This window comes from Macrobrachium nipponense, chromosome 9 (genome assembly GCF_015104395.2).
Source record: "Macrobrachium nipponense isolate FS-2020 chromosome 9, ASM1510439v2, whole genome shotgun sequence".
NCBI classification, from domain to species: Eukaryota; Metazoa; Arthropoda; class Malacostraca; order Decapoda; family Palaemonidae; genus Macrobrachium; species Macrobrachium nipponense.
The window spans coordinates 50,063,884-50,078,764 of record NC_061110.1 but is presented as its reverse complement, the minus strand read 5'-3'; the positions used below and the strand labels follow the sequence as shown (position 1 = coordinate 50,078,764).

The 14,881-nt window shown below is 33.9% G+C and overlaps 1 pseudogene; it reads left to right on the top strand.

Annotated features, from left to right (window-relative positions):
- The window catches only part of LOC135218403 (TIMELESS-interacting protein-like), a 152,715-nt pseudogene extending 138,907 nt beyond the window's left edge, over nucleotides 1-13,808 (top strand).
- Nucleotides 13,809-14,881: the final 1,073 nt, after the last annotated feature.

Sequence of the window (14,881 nt, the reverse complement as noted above, 5' to 3'; positions counted from 1 at the left end):
TAATGCTTTGGGTGCATTGAAAACACTGTAAACTGCATTCTTATGGCATTTTTCATAAAAAAAACCTTCAAATATTGATTATTTTTCATTTTTGGTGTCTCATTTCATCTCCCAGATGAGCGTTGTAGGCGTCGTAACCCTGGAACATGCGTCATAACCCTATTCATCTATATACAGTAGAGCCCCGGTTCATGACCGTATTAGAACTCGACATAATCGGATTTCACCACTAAATTTCCAATAAACTTTGTATCTGTTTTCAACCAAAAAACCAGTTTCTGACCCCCGACCATATGATGTTTGTAAACAAAACTGTTTCAGCCAGCCGCCGCTAGTTGGCGTCATCCAGTGCTACCAAATGTAGCATAATTTCATGTTTTATTAGCATAATTTGACCCAAGAATTGGAGCTTAGCATAATTTCTTTCACACTTAGGGTTCTAGTACAATTTTAAAATGTATTTTCACTAAAATTTTAAATAAAATGAAGAAAATTCCTCAATTTCATACACAGCTATAGTGAATATATGTATCTTCATAGTGAAATTGCCTCAAAAGCAGCACTAACAAATGAGTTAATTGCTAAGTTTGAACCCAACTAAGGAATGTTAAATTTTGTGAATATAAATAAATACCCACAGTGGCATGACAAACGATCAGTAAAGTGTTAATGTTTTTTCTTCATGAGTAAAGAATTACTTTTTTTTCCTTTTTTAAGTTTTATTTTTTTCAGTAGTTATCAAAATTTTAATTATGTCTGAAGTGATTTTCACACAATTTTCAAGTATTTATTCATTGTGTATGTGATCTATTAAAGAAAAATGGTGTTTCAGTGGCATGATAATGATCAAGTAATAAGTACGTATGTTTTTCTTCTTGAGTAGAGACTGGTTTGTTTGTTTACCTTTTTTTTTAGTTTTAATTTTTCAGTAAATATCAAAATGTTATATATTTGAAGTAATTTTCACACATTTTCAAGTATTTATTAATTGTGTATGTGACCTGTTAAAGAAAAATGGTTCTCATTAGCATGATAATGATGCAGTAATAAGTAAAATTTGTATGTTTTTCTTCACATTTGTATGTGTGATCTTCACACATTTGTCAAATTGTATACTATACTACTCTGTTTTTTTTCATCTGTCCATCCACCTGTGGTGTTTTTGTATGGTAACACTGCGTCCCGGGCTTTAGATAGTTACGCTATGTGTAAGTTTTAGGTAAATAAAAGGATATCTGGGTGTACATTTGCAACTGAAAAGTGTTTAATAATTTACTGTATGCGAATTACACTGTTAATATTCGAAATAGGATATTATTATAATCGTTGAATGTAAGCTGAATGTCACTATCTAAAGCCCGGGACGCAGTGTTACCATACAAAAACACCACAGGCGGATGGACAGATGAAAAAAAGAGTATAGTGATTGCATATCAAATAGTATACTAGTGATTGCGTATGTGATCTATTAAAGGAAAATGGTGTTTTATTTCGAGTTTGCTAACATGTAAAGATCATCAAATTATTAGTTATAATATTGTCTGTTCGTCACTTTGTATCATTTTCCCTAACATATAAATGTTTTAAATTTCCATTACATCATTGTTTTAGCTCAAATGTATTAGAGAAATGCGATAATGATAGATTAATAGCATAATTCTGGCACAAAATTGCACCATATTTGGCATAAATTCTTGCTTGGACTGACTAGCATAATTTAGCAAAATGGTTGGTAACACTGGTGACGCCACTCAGCAGTTTAAATTCCGCAGCTATTGTTTACAAACGTGTCGTGTATCGTACACCTTGCGCGCATTTTGTTTGCTTTTTCGTTGGTATCAACTCTATACGCAGTTACCTTTTGATTTATCATGGGTCCCAACAATACTACTGGCTATCTATGTTCAAACCTTTTGCTATTGTTAATCTCTGAAATAATGGAAAAGTGTTTACATGGCATATCGCGTTTTCCTTCTTCAAAATGTTTCCATCATTTCCAACTCCAAAATAAACCTTAAGTTTCGTCTATCCTCTCCTCTGCATGAAAGTGATGAGCAAAAAAAAGATTTACTCAAGCACCCTTGCTTGATTTTTTTTTCAAGCTTAGACTTATTCTAAAACCATGCTCACACTTGAGGCGCACGTTTCAGTAGCAAATGCAATACGTATTTAAGGGTTAGGTTTGGAGTGAAGGCAATGTTACGTATGTAGGTTACATGTGCGGTTCGGTAGCGAATGCAATCTTTAAGCTTTGTTAAGCTTGCCGGTAAAGAAGAGGTTAGCCATAGCTTAAATCAGAGAAGCCACTATGCCATATTAAGTGCGTAGTAATTAAGAAATTAAGACGAATCTTTTATGTCGTACTGTAATACGTCAATGTTTATGTGTAAGATTTGGTAGTGAAACCAGTTACATACGTAACATGTTCGGTTCGGTTCGGTAGCAACGCAATCTAAGCTTGTTAAGCTTGCTGGTAAAGAAGAGGTTAGCTTTAGCTTAACTCAGAAGCCGCAACGGTATACATTAATTATAGAAATTAAGTAGATTCTTTTATGTCTACTGTAAAAATACGTCATTGTTTACGTGTGAGATTTGGTAGTGAAACCACTGTTACATACGTAACGTGTGCCGTTCGGTAGCGAATGCAATCTTAAGCTTTGTTAAACTTGCTGGTAAAGAGGAGGTTAGCCTTAGCTTAAATCAGAGAAGCCGCTATGGTATAGAATAATTATAGAAATTAAGACGATTCTTTTATGTCTACTGTAAAAAGACGTCAATGTTTACGTATGAGATCTGGTAGTGACACAGTTTACATATGTAACGTGTGCGCGGTAACGAACGCAATCTGTATGCTTGGTTTATAAGCGTCCTCGTAAAAAAGAGGTTAGCTTGATATTAAACTCAAGAGATGCTGGTATGTAATGTTATAGTAATTATAGAAATTAAGAAGATTCTTTTACTTATACGTACGTATATATGTACCATGCAGTACCATAATAATTGTCAAAGTTCAATATGCTTGAAACCAGCCCTGATATTGGACAATTTGCCGTAAAAGACGCACCTTTTTTATAAGGACATTTATGAAACAAAATCGTTAGTATTCTAACATTTACTGAAAGATAATTTTCAAGCGATTTTGTATACAGTATTGCAGTCGACTGTATAAGATTTACCATAAATTAATATCGAATGTAAACGTTTCTAGGCTTATAGCGACGATATGGTTTGTTTACTACCATAGTCCCGCTATAAACCACCAGGGCTGCGCTATGGTTTGTTTACATCCTTAAATGCCGACTTACTGTAGGCAAATTTTCGTAGGTTTTGATAAATATAAATTGGGTTTAATTTTAATAGTTTAGTTATTAATAATAATAATTAGACTTGCTTTTCAATGTTTTATTATGTTAGCAACACGTTTTATGCCCACCCACTACACTACGTTCTACTTACTATTTACCTAGGTAGCTTATGGCGCTTGGTCAACAATCGGTTGCATGCAGGCCAGTTTTCTTTTATACTGTATATTATACATTTAAAATTATAAATATACGTTTAACATGATATTTATTTAACTTTTAACTTATTTAGTTGTAATTTACAAGTAATGTATTGTATAAAAAGGCAAGGTTAGGGTAATAACTGATGGTCAAGAACGGATTAATCCATTTTCGGTTATTTCTTATGGGAAAACTAGATTCAGTTCTCAAAATAATCTAATTTCGACGCTCCTTCTGGAACGAATTAGCGTCGAGAACCGAGGCTCTACTGTATATCTATATCTATCTATATATATACTATTTATCTATATATCTATATATCTATATATCTATCTATTTATATATATATATCTATCTCTCTATTTCTATATCTATATAGATATATCTAGATATATCTCTTTATATCTAGATATCTAGATATATCTAGATATCTATATCTAGATATCTATATCTAGATATCTATCTATGTATATATACAGGTAGTCCCCAGGTTACGACGGTCTCGGCTTATGACATTCCGAGGTTATGACGCTTTTGAATTATATTCATCAGAAATTATTTCCAGGGTTACAACGCATGTTCCAGAGTTACGACGCCTACAAACGCTGATCTGGCAGATGAAATATGACACCAAAAAGGCAAAATAATCAATATTTAAAGGTTTTTTTGATGATAAATGCAATAAGAATGCAATTTACATAGTTTTGAATGCACCTAAAGCATTAAAAGTAAGGTTTTCTTAGGATTTTTGACAATGTTCTGGCTTACGACGATTTTCGGCTTACGCTGTAAAGGGTGGAGCTAAACCAGAGAACGTCACCGTCCCTCGACAGGAACTTTTTAGAAGGCTTGTGACGAAATGTTACATCATAATACACGGCATTCCTAACGATGGCCGCGTGCTGGAGTTCCACAACACACCTGAGTATTCTCGAACAATCACGAGAACAGACGCCTCAAACATGTGCGGGAATGCCTCCTTGCTGCAGACCTATTGGAAAAGATACATTTTCTTTTCCTTTAGTATGTTTTTTTTTTCTAAAGAGCAATTACCATGACAACATCATAATGTAGTGTACTACTGTAGTAAGCATAGTAGTTTACCAAAAAATTAATTAAAAATTAAGAATTCCTTGCCTGATGGACATTGAGAGGGTATAAATCCTGACCTGGTGAGTTTGGATTCGAAGAAGGGATCACTGTGTCTGATGATTCAGTTGGAGATGGTGAGGTGGGCTGGGAGGAGGAGCCAACTTCTGGATCTGGAATTTGTACGTAATGATACAAACTGTACAGTACGCACCTACTACTGTATGTTACTATGTATATGTATGTATGTATGTACGTATGTACATTTAGAAAATTTATAAAAACCACTTGAACAAAAATATGTACTACGAACGTGAAGAATTCCATACTAATACATACATATGTAATATAGTACGTACAGTAGTAGTACGTACAGTACATACTACGCACTACTATGTACTACATACTACTGTACTGTACCTTCAGAATCTTTTTCGAATCCTTCAATGGATTCATCAAAGGAATCAAACATGCTGCTCAAACCTGGAATGACAGTAAAAAAAAAAAAGGTTATGAAACACTAGTATGTATATACTACGTATAGGCGTACATACAGAAATACGTACTATACCTCTTTACTAGTATGTACACTAGTATATAGTACATATATACGTACTAGTACAGTATGTAGTATGTATGTATACAGTAAAACAATTTATGTATTACAATAAAACAAATGAAAAAAATTCCTTACCAGATACAGCTGGAGAGGCTGGTGGGTGTTCTACAGATGGAGGTTCAGCAGGAGGAAAACTTGGAAGGCAGTGGCTAAATCCTGGAATAATGATGAAAAAGATTAGATTATGCAACAGACTGTAGTATGTATTGTACACATTATGTGTACATAAATATACATACGAATACGAATTAGTACAAAACTTCCTTACCAGATACAGCTGGAGAGTCATCTACTACTGGTGGGTTCGCAGGCTCAGGAGAGACTGCTCGGTCTTCTACTGATGGAGGGTCATCAGGATCAGGACTTGGAAGGCAGTGGCTCAATCCTGGAATAGTAGCAATGAAAAAAAATGAGGTTATGTAACAGTACATTAATTTTAGTATGTATGCACAGTACAGTACATACCTATTACTTAGTATGTATGCACAGTACAGTACATACCTATTACTGTAGTATATACTATACATATTACATATACTTTACAGTATATATACTATGTAGTAGTACACATGTATGCAAAATTTAGTACAAAGGTATGTACATTATGCAGTAAAATAGATAAAAAGATTATGTAATATTAATTCCTTACCAGTAGAGGGTGGAGATAACTGTTACGTCAGGTTTGGTACTATCGGACATTCTTTCTGCAATAGAAAAAAATGATTGGGTTATACATATGTATATGTATGTATAATAATGTACTATGTACATTACGTATACAGCACAATGTACATAGTACTATGTACAGTAGTACACATGTATGTATACTGTATGTACTATGTATACTAACCATTTATATTAAAGTTTTACTGTAATACTACTGTAGTATAAAATTTATTATAATTTATAAAACATTTTATATATGTACAGTATATAGTATGTAAAGTATGTACTACATAATATACAGTGGTAAAAAAAAAAGGGGGGGGGAAGAATTCCTTATTATGTACCTAGGTTAAGAGTGGTAGGAGGTGCTGTAGACTTTCTCTTGAAGCCAAAAACCTCAAGTTTAGCTTGGATGGTTGTTTTCTGTTGGTTCTCCTTTACAGTCTCCTTGTAAAAGGTAAGCACATCTTGAACTGTTCTTTGAAACTGTGTGAACCTTTTGACATTAAGGTCCTGTCCCTCAATCATTGCCAGTCCTTGCTCAAAGCAAGCCAAAGCTTGTGTCAAGCACGCAGCATTTAATAACCTGGGCTGTGGGGTTGGTTCCTCTTCCTCGATCATTTGCTTCTACAGCTCCAAAAGGTCCTCTGCTGGCAACTCCTCTCCATGGAATTCTAGCAGCTCTGTGACATCCTCAGCTTCCACTTCCAAATTGAGATCCTTACCATACTGAAGAATGGTTCTTCTCACAGCATCAACAGTGTCGCCCTTCTCAAAGCCTGTCAAGTCCATCACAAAATCTGGACACAGGACCCATTCAAAGTGGCTTTCGTGACCTCATTCCATGCAGCCTCAATGTTCTTCATAGCATCCAAAATACTGTAGGACTTCCAGACTTGCTTGACGTCCAACTTGCCAGTGCTACTTTTGGTGACACTGAGGACATGGCGAAATGTCCTCCTGGTGTAGTTAGCCTTGAAAGTAGCAATGACTCCCTGATCCATCAGTCGCAAAAGCGATGTGGTATTGGGTGGCAGGTAGTATCTGCAATTTAGGATGAATCTCACCCAAATTAGCAGGGGTGACCAGGGGCATTGTCCAACACCAGGAAGACTTTAAATTCCTTACCCTTCCTCTGCAAATAATTCTTGAATTCTGGCACAAAGTGATCGTGAAATCACTCCTCAAAAATACTCGAGTCACCCACGCTTTCTTATTTGCTTCCAAATAACGGGAAGTTGAGGCTTGAAAACTCCCTTAGGTGCCCTTGGATTTTCAGCCAAGTATACCAACAAGGGCTTCAGCTGGAAATCACCACTGGCATTGCTCCTAAGTAAAGTCAGACTCTCCTTACTGACATTATGGTCTGGTGCCGTCTTCTCCTTGGCTATGTAGTAGGTACGACTTGGCATACGCTTCCAAAACAAGCCTGTCTCATCTACATTGAAAACTTGGTCTGCTGTATTATAGCCTCCGTCCTGGATAGCTTCGGCAAGAACACTAGGAAATTCTTTGGCTGCCTCCTCATCTGCACTAGCAGCCTCACCCTGCAACTTAAGGTTTTTCAAATTTGCCCAACACTTTGAAACGATCAAACCAGCCTCTGCTAGCTAAAAATGGTTCAGCTGTGCTACTTTCGCCTCTCTTATCCACAACAACTTGATAGAGTTTCTTGACCTCTTGAAGCATAGCAAGGCTCACCAGAATATTCCGGTGGTTAAGGTCTGCAAGCTAAACCAACAGTAAATTCATTTCTACAAAATTGGGGTTATGCTGTTTCCCAATTCTAGCCATGCCCCCTTGCGTAGTAGTAATGGCAGCCTTCATCGACAAACCAGTTTTCATGTGCTCTATAACATGTTCTTTATCCTTCACTATAGACTGAACAGTAGTTCTGTTCAGTTGAAGGGCATGGCCAATCTTGGTATTCGTCTCACTTGAAAGAAGAGCATTAGGTTAATCAAGGCTGGGAATTTGTTATAAAAAATTAGGATACTACATGCTGTCTCCCTTAGTCTGCATGCAGTACAATAGTATGTACAGTACAAAGTACATACGTATACGTACTGTTACTACATTCAAAAGACCCTGACATAATAGTACATACATAAGTATAAAATCTTTAACGGTAAAATATCACCCATGACACATGTACATTGCTAAATATCCATTACATAGTACGTATTACGTAAGTAAAACTCCCTTATGGTATGTACTCAGTAGTATTTAACCCTTTAACGCCGATTGGACGTATTAAACGTCGATATAAATTGTCTGTCGGGTGCCGATTGGACGTATTAAACGTCGATAAAAAAAGTTTGTTTAAAAATTCGCGGAAAAATACCTATAGGCCTACCAGGCGAAAACTTTTGAATTACGCACCTTGGGGGGATGCTGGGAGCTCACGGATCAAGGCGTTGTTTTGTTTACAATCGTTACGCAGGTGCACAAGTGCGAATTTCATTCTTATCGCAATAAAAAGTATCAGTGACATCTCAGAAATTATTTCGTCACTTTGACATAATTTTTGCACCATTTTAAATAAGCCGTTACATGGAGTATTATATATGAAAATGTGCGCAATTTCATGTAGAATACAACCAAAAAATACTCATGATTGTAGCTTTCATCAGTTTTGAAATATTTTCGTATAAATAACGATAAGTGCCGATATTTCAACCTTCGGTCAACTTTGACTCTACCGAAATGGTCGAAAAACGCAATTGTAAGCTAAAACTCTTATATTCTAGTAAGACTTAATCATTTACCTTAATTTTGCAATAAATTGGAAGTCTCTAGCACAATATTTCGATTTATGGTGAATTTATGAAAAAAAACTTTTTCCTTACATTCGCACGGTAACTCTTCCGAAAAAATCATAAATTTTTTGGTGCGATTGTCGTAATGTTTGCACCATTTTAAATTAGCCGTTACATAAAGTTTTATATATGGAAATGTGCGCAATTTCATGCACAATACAACTAAAAACAACCCATGGTTGTAGCTTTTATCAGTTTTGAAATATATTCATATAAATAACGATAAGTGCAAAAATTTCAACCTTTGGTCAACTTTGACTACTGAAATGGTCGTAAAACACAATTGTAAGCTAAAACTTGTATATTCTAGTAATATTCAATAATTAACCTTCATTTTGCAACAAATTGGAAGTCTCTAGCACAATATTTTGATTTATGGTGAATTTATGGAAAAAAAAAAACATTTTCCTTATGTCCGTGCAGTAACTCTTCCAAAAAAAATCAGAAATTTTTTTGTCCGATTGTCGTAATTTTGCACCATTTTAAATTAGCCGTTACATAAAGTTTTATATATGAAAATGAGCGCAATTTCATGTAGAATACAACTAAAAATAATGAAAGGTTGTAGCTTTTCTCATTTTTAAAATATTTGCATATAAATCACGATAAATAGAAAAAAACCACGTTCGGTCAACTTTGACTCTACCGAAGTGGTCGAAAAACGCAATTGTAAGCTAAAACTCTTACAGTCTAGTAATATTCAGTCATTTATCTTCATTTTGAAACAAATTCAAAGTCTCTAGCACAATATTTAGATTTATGGTGAATTTAAAAAAAAAAAAAAAAAATTTTCCTTCCCTCCGTGTGCGGATTCTCCACCGCAAATCTTCAAAATGTGTACGTCGCATTCTCGTAATATTTGCTCCGTTTCATATTAGGCGTTTTATAGAGTTTTATATATGAAAATGTGCGCAATTTCATGTAGAATACAACAACAAAAATAATGGAAGGTTGTAGCTTTTCTCATTTTCGAAATATTTGCATATAAAAAAAATATATTAAAAAAAATCGACTTTCGGTCAACTTTAACTCGTCCGAAATGGTCAAAAACTGCAATTGTAAGCTAAAACTCTTACAGTATAGTAATATTCAATCATTTACCTACATTTTGAAACAAATTGGAAGTCTTTAGAACAATATTCAGATTTATGGTGAATTTAAAAAAAAAAAAAAAATTTTTATGTCCGTGCATTACAAATTCATGCATCATTTTGTGATAATATTTTCTCTGTGTTGCTTTGATCGTTTTACAATGTGTCATATACCAAAATGGTCACAATTTAGTGTACAATACAGCAAAAAAAATTAACTCTTTAGCTTTAACCGTCTTGCTCACAGCACGATTTGAATACAATTATATATGAAATTTTGTTTTCGCGCTACCATATATATCGCATTATTTATTTATGATAATGATATTTTTTTCATTTCTGATGGTTGCATACTAAACTTCAGGCAATGAAAAAAACAAAAAGGAGCCAAAAATGAACTCTAAATCTTGAAAACTAAGCGTGCTGTGAATTTTGAAAAAAATATTTTTTCCGCTCTGGTGCTCACTCCGAGACCCCTTCGGCATACGGGAGACGATTTTTATTATACCACTTCGGCGTTAAAGGGTTAATTGGTCAAACAAAAGAAAAACTAAAAAAACTTTCAAAAGATTGTAGTTTCATTAGAAAATTACTGTAACTGCCGATTGAAATAAAATATGTATATCAAGCATGTGAAGACTCTAGTACAGCTGTATGTACTGTGTACTACATATGTACTATGTACGTACGTAGTACCGTAAATGCATTTTTCTGTTTGTTTCTTGCACATTTTCATTCAGTATTTATTTGGTTAAACCAAAAGAAAAGGAAGCTTAAAAGAACCTGAAGTTTTACTGACAAAACACACTATTATTAACCCTTAAACCCCTAAGGAGTATAATAAAAATCGTCTCCCATATGCCTAGGGGTTCTCGGAGTGAGCGCTGAAGCGGAAAAAATTGCCTGAAGTTTAGTGTGCAATCATCAGAAATTAAAAAAATATCATTATCATATATAAATAATGCAATATATGATAGCGCAAAAACAAAATTTCATATATAATTGTATTCTCGCTGTGAGCAAAACGGTTAAAGCTAACGAGTTAATTTTGTTTTCGTTGTATTGTACACTAAATTTCAATCATTTTGGTATATAACACATTGTAAAACGATCAAAGCAACACAGAGAAAATATTATCACAAAATGATGCATGAATTCGTAACGCGCGGATGTAAAAAAATGTTTTTTTCAAAAATTCACTATAAATTAAATATTTTTCTAGAGACTTCCAATTTGTTTCAAAAATGAATATAAATGATTGAATATTACTATACTGTAAGAGTTTTAGCATTACAATTGCGTTTTTCGACCATTTCGGTAGAGTCAAAGTTGACAGAATGTGGTTTTTTCTCTATTTATCGTGATTTATATGCAAATATTTCAAAAATGAGAAAGCTACAACCTTCAATTATTTTTTGTTATTTTACTGAATTGCACACATTTTCATATACAAAACTCTATGAAACGCCCTAATATGAAACTGAGCAAATATTCTGAGAATGTGACGTACGCATTTAGGAGATTTGCGGCGGAGAATCCGCGCGTATATGGAAGGAGTTTTTTTTTTTTAAAGTTCACCATAAATCTAAATATTGTGCTAGAGACTTCGAATTTGTTTCAAAGGGAAGATAAATGACTGAATATTACTAGACTGTAAGAGTTTTAGCTTACAATTGCGTTTTTTGACCATTTCGGTAGAGTCAAAGTTGACCGAATGTGTTTTTTCTCTATTTATCGTGATTTATTTGCAAATATTTTGAAAATGAGAAAAGCTACAACCATCAATTATTTTTTGTTGTATTCCACATGAAATTGCACACATTTTCATATATAAAACTTTATGTAACAGCTAATTTAAAATGGTGCAAACATTACGACAATCGCATGTATGATTTTTTCGGAAGAGTTACCGCGCGGACGTAAAATGTTTTTTTTTTTTCATAAATTCAACATAAATCAAAATATTGCGCTAGTGACTTCCAATTTGTTGCAAAATGAAGGTAAATGATTGAATATTACTAGAATATAAGAGTTTTAGCTTACAATTGCATTTTTCGACCATTTCGGTAGAGTCAAAGTTGACCAAAGGTTGAAATTTTTGCACTTATTGTTATTTATATGAATATATTTCAAAACTGATAAAAGCTACAACCATGGGTTGTTTTTAGTTGTATAGTGCATGAAATTGCGCACATTTCCATATATAAAACTTTATGTAACGGCTTATTTAAAATGCTGCAAACATTACGACAATCGCACGAAAGAATTTATGATTTTTTCGGAAGAGTTACCACGCGGACGTAAGGAAAAAGTTTTTTTCATAAATTCACCATAAATCGAAATATTGTGCTAGAGACTTCCAATTTGTTGAAAATGATGGTAAATGATTGAATATTACTAAAATATAAGAGTTTTAGCTTACAATTGCGTTTTTCGACCATTTCGGTAGTCAAAGTTGACCGAAGGTTGAAATTTTGGCACATATCGTTATTTATATGAAAATATTTCAAAACTGATCAAAGCTACAATCATGAGTATTCTTTTGTATTCTACATGAAAATGCGCACATTTTCATATATAATACTCCATGTAACGGCTAATTAAAAATGGTGCAAAAATTATGTCAAAGTGACGAAATAACTTCAGAGATGTTTCACTGATACTTTTTAGTGATAAGAAAGAAATTCACGCTTGCATGCCTGCGTAACGATAGTAAACAAAACATCAGCTTGTTTAGTGCTGAAAATAGGCGATTTTCGGTGCCATAGAGTGCCGAATTCCGGTTATCGGTGCTGTACATACCTAACAGAGTTTTTGGCAATTTTCACTCATCATCAGGCCATCGGAACGGAACCCTGACCGATAACCATGGATTGCCTGTACTAGAGAGTATGATAAAATAATGATATTTTGGGAAAAATAGTGTTGGCCAAACATAACTCATGTATTATAACTCATTGTATTTATATGTGGTACAGGATATTTTTTAATGTATTTTAAGGTGATTAGAAGTGAGTGGTAATTATGCCAATTCTAATTTTCACACATCTGGAACTCTTCATGTCTTAGTGCTAAAAATAAAAAACAGCACCAAAAAGTGGCAATTTTCAGTGTAGAGATGCACCAATTTGTGGTTATTGGAACTGATAATCGGGTATTGGTGCAGATACATAACCAGCAGGAGCGCCAAAATCTGGTTATTGGCGCTTATGAGCCTCTAAAATTGCCAGTTTTCGGTTATTGGCAATTTTTGCTTGTCAAGCTGTCAGCACGGGCCCCTGTCGATAACCAGGGACTGCCTGCAGTATAAGTTTCTTGCTGTTTGTATGTTGTGCTCTATATGTATTTAAATGGAAACAAATTGTAAATATATTTAATTATTTATTTTAGAGAAATACCTGTAATGACTAAGGAAATTAAATGTCTTTTGACTGCCGGTGTGAAAAAATTCACATTTAGTTGACAGCCACTGTATGTTTCTTTCTACCCTCAGATGGTGCAGGAGCTAGGACAGACCAAGTTGAAGATTTATATACTACAATGGAAACTGAAAACTCTGTAGATAAACTTAGTGAACAACATGGTCAGGTTTATGGTACGCTACAAGGTGCCAAGCTACATGGAACTCCAGTGACTGGAGAAGGTACAGGATCTGGGGACCCTTCCTTTCATGGCATTCTTGAAACATCAAAGGATCAGCAGATTGATGGAGACACTTTATTAACCACGTGTAAGGTTGATAGTGCGTCAGAAAATGACCATGGTAACAACCTTAAGATTTTTACACAAGAGAAAGAGGATAATTCAGAAGAGACAGGGCAAGAACATGTTTTTGATGAAAATTGCAGAATTGAAAAACAAAATTGCAGTGTTAGTGAATCAAAGGCACATGAAAAGGAAAATTTATGTACTGAAGATGATATGTTAGATATGCTTGATAATGACCTGTAATGATTGGTACTTCATTAGTAGCTGTTTGTTACTTTTAGAATAAAATATGTACATTTACTTGGCAACTCAAGTCTAATTTTTTTACAGCAAATACCTGTTTTAGTTGTATACAAGGAAATTGGATAGTGCAAAGAATGGATGGATGGATGATATGTATTTAGGGCAAAAGCCCAGGCACTGAGGCCATGAGGGCCATTAGTGCCATATTGAAGTTAATAAATTATATGAAGGTAAATGAATTAGTTAAGGAAATTATTAATAAATACAATGAAGTGATATGACCAATAAATAAAATAAAGATATGAATTTTGATGAATGATGCGATATATGAAAGAAAAAATTAAAAATCTGTATGATGTAAATATACAGTCAACTCCAGTACTTGTGGAGTCATCTAAATGTGGATTTTTTCTGTTGACTTTATCTATAAATTGTTCAGCAAATCGCAGCCTTTTCCATCTATAAATATTCATTAATTAGCATATTTTGATGTTATTTTCATGACTAAATACATTTTTGTGATACAAAAATGATTTAGTCATTTTCAAACAATATTGATTAATAGTGTACAGGCAGTCCCGGTTATCGGTGGGGGTTCCTTTCTTGGCTGGATGTTGAAAAGCGAAAACCGCCATTAAAACCCTGGACAGGTATTGCTATTTTGGTGCCACTTTATAAAGGTTTGTGGGGTCAAGCTCGATCCAAGCGCCCAGAAAAATTTGTGAAAATTAAAAAAACTGTAGCTATGCTATACATTTTAATTTCTAAAATCAATTTCACCATTGCTGAACACTCCTGAGAAGTTAAATCATACCCATCTACAAATAAATATTTATTACAATTATATAAGTATATACAAAAATAATTTTAAAAAAATATTTACAAAAAATAAAAACAAGCTATATACATACACAAATTGAGGGAATCCTTCATAAAACTACTATTTACAATGTGTGATTTCCAGAAAAGGTGTTGGACCCATAGAGGTCAAAATCTGAAATGAGAAAAAAAGGGTGAGCTGTTTTGGCCAAAAGAAAAGAAAAAAAAAAAGATTTCACATTTTTTTTGGTACCTAAATGAAATAGGAAGTGGCTAATTTTTTCAATAGAATAAACTCATATTATCCTAGAACAGAATTATGTA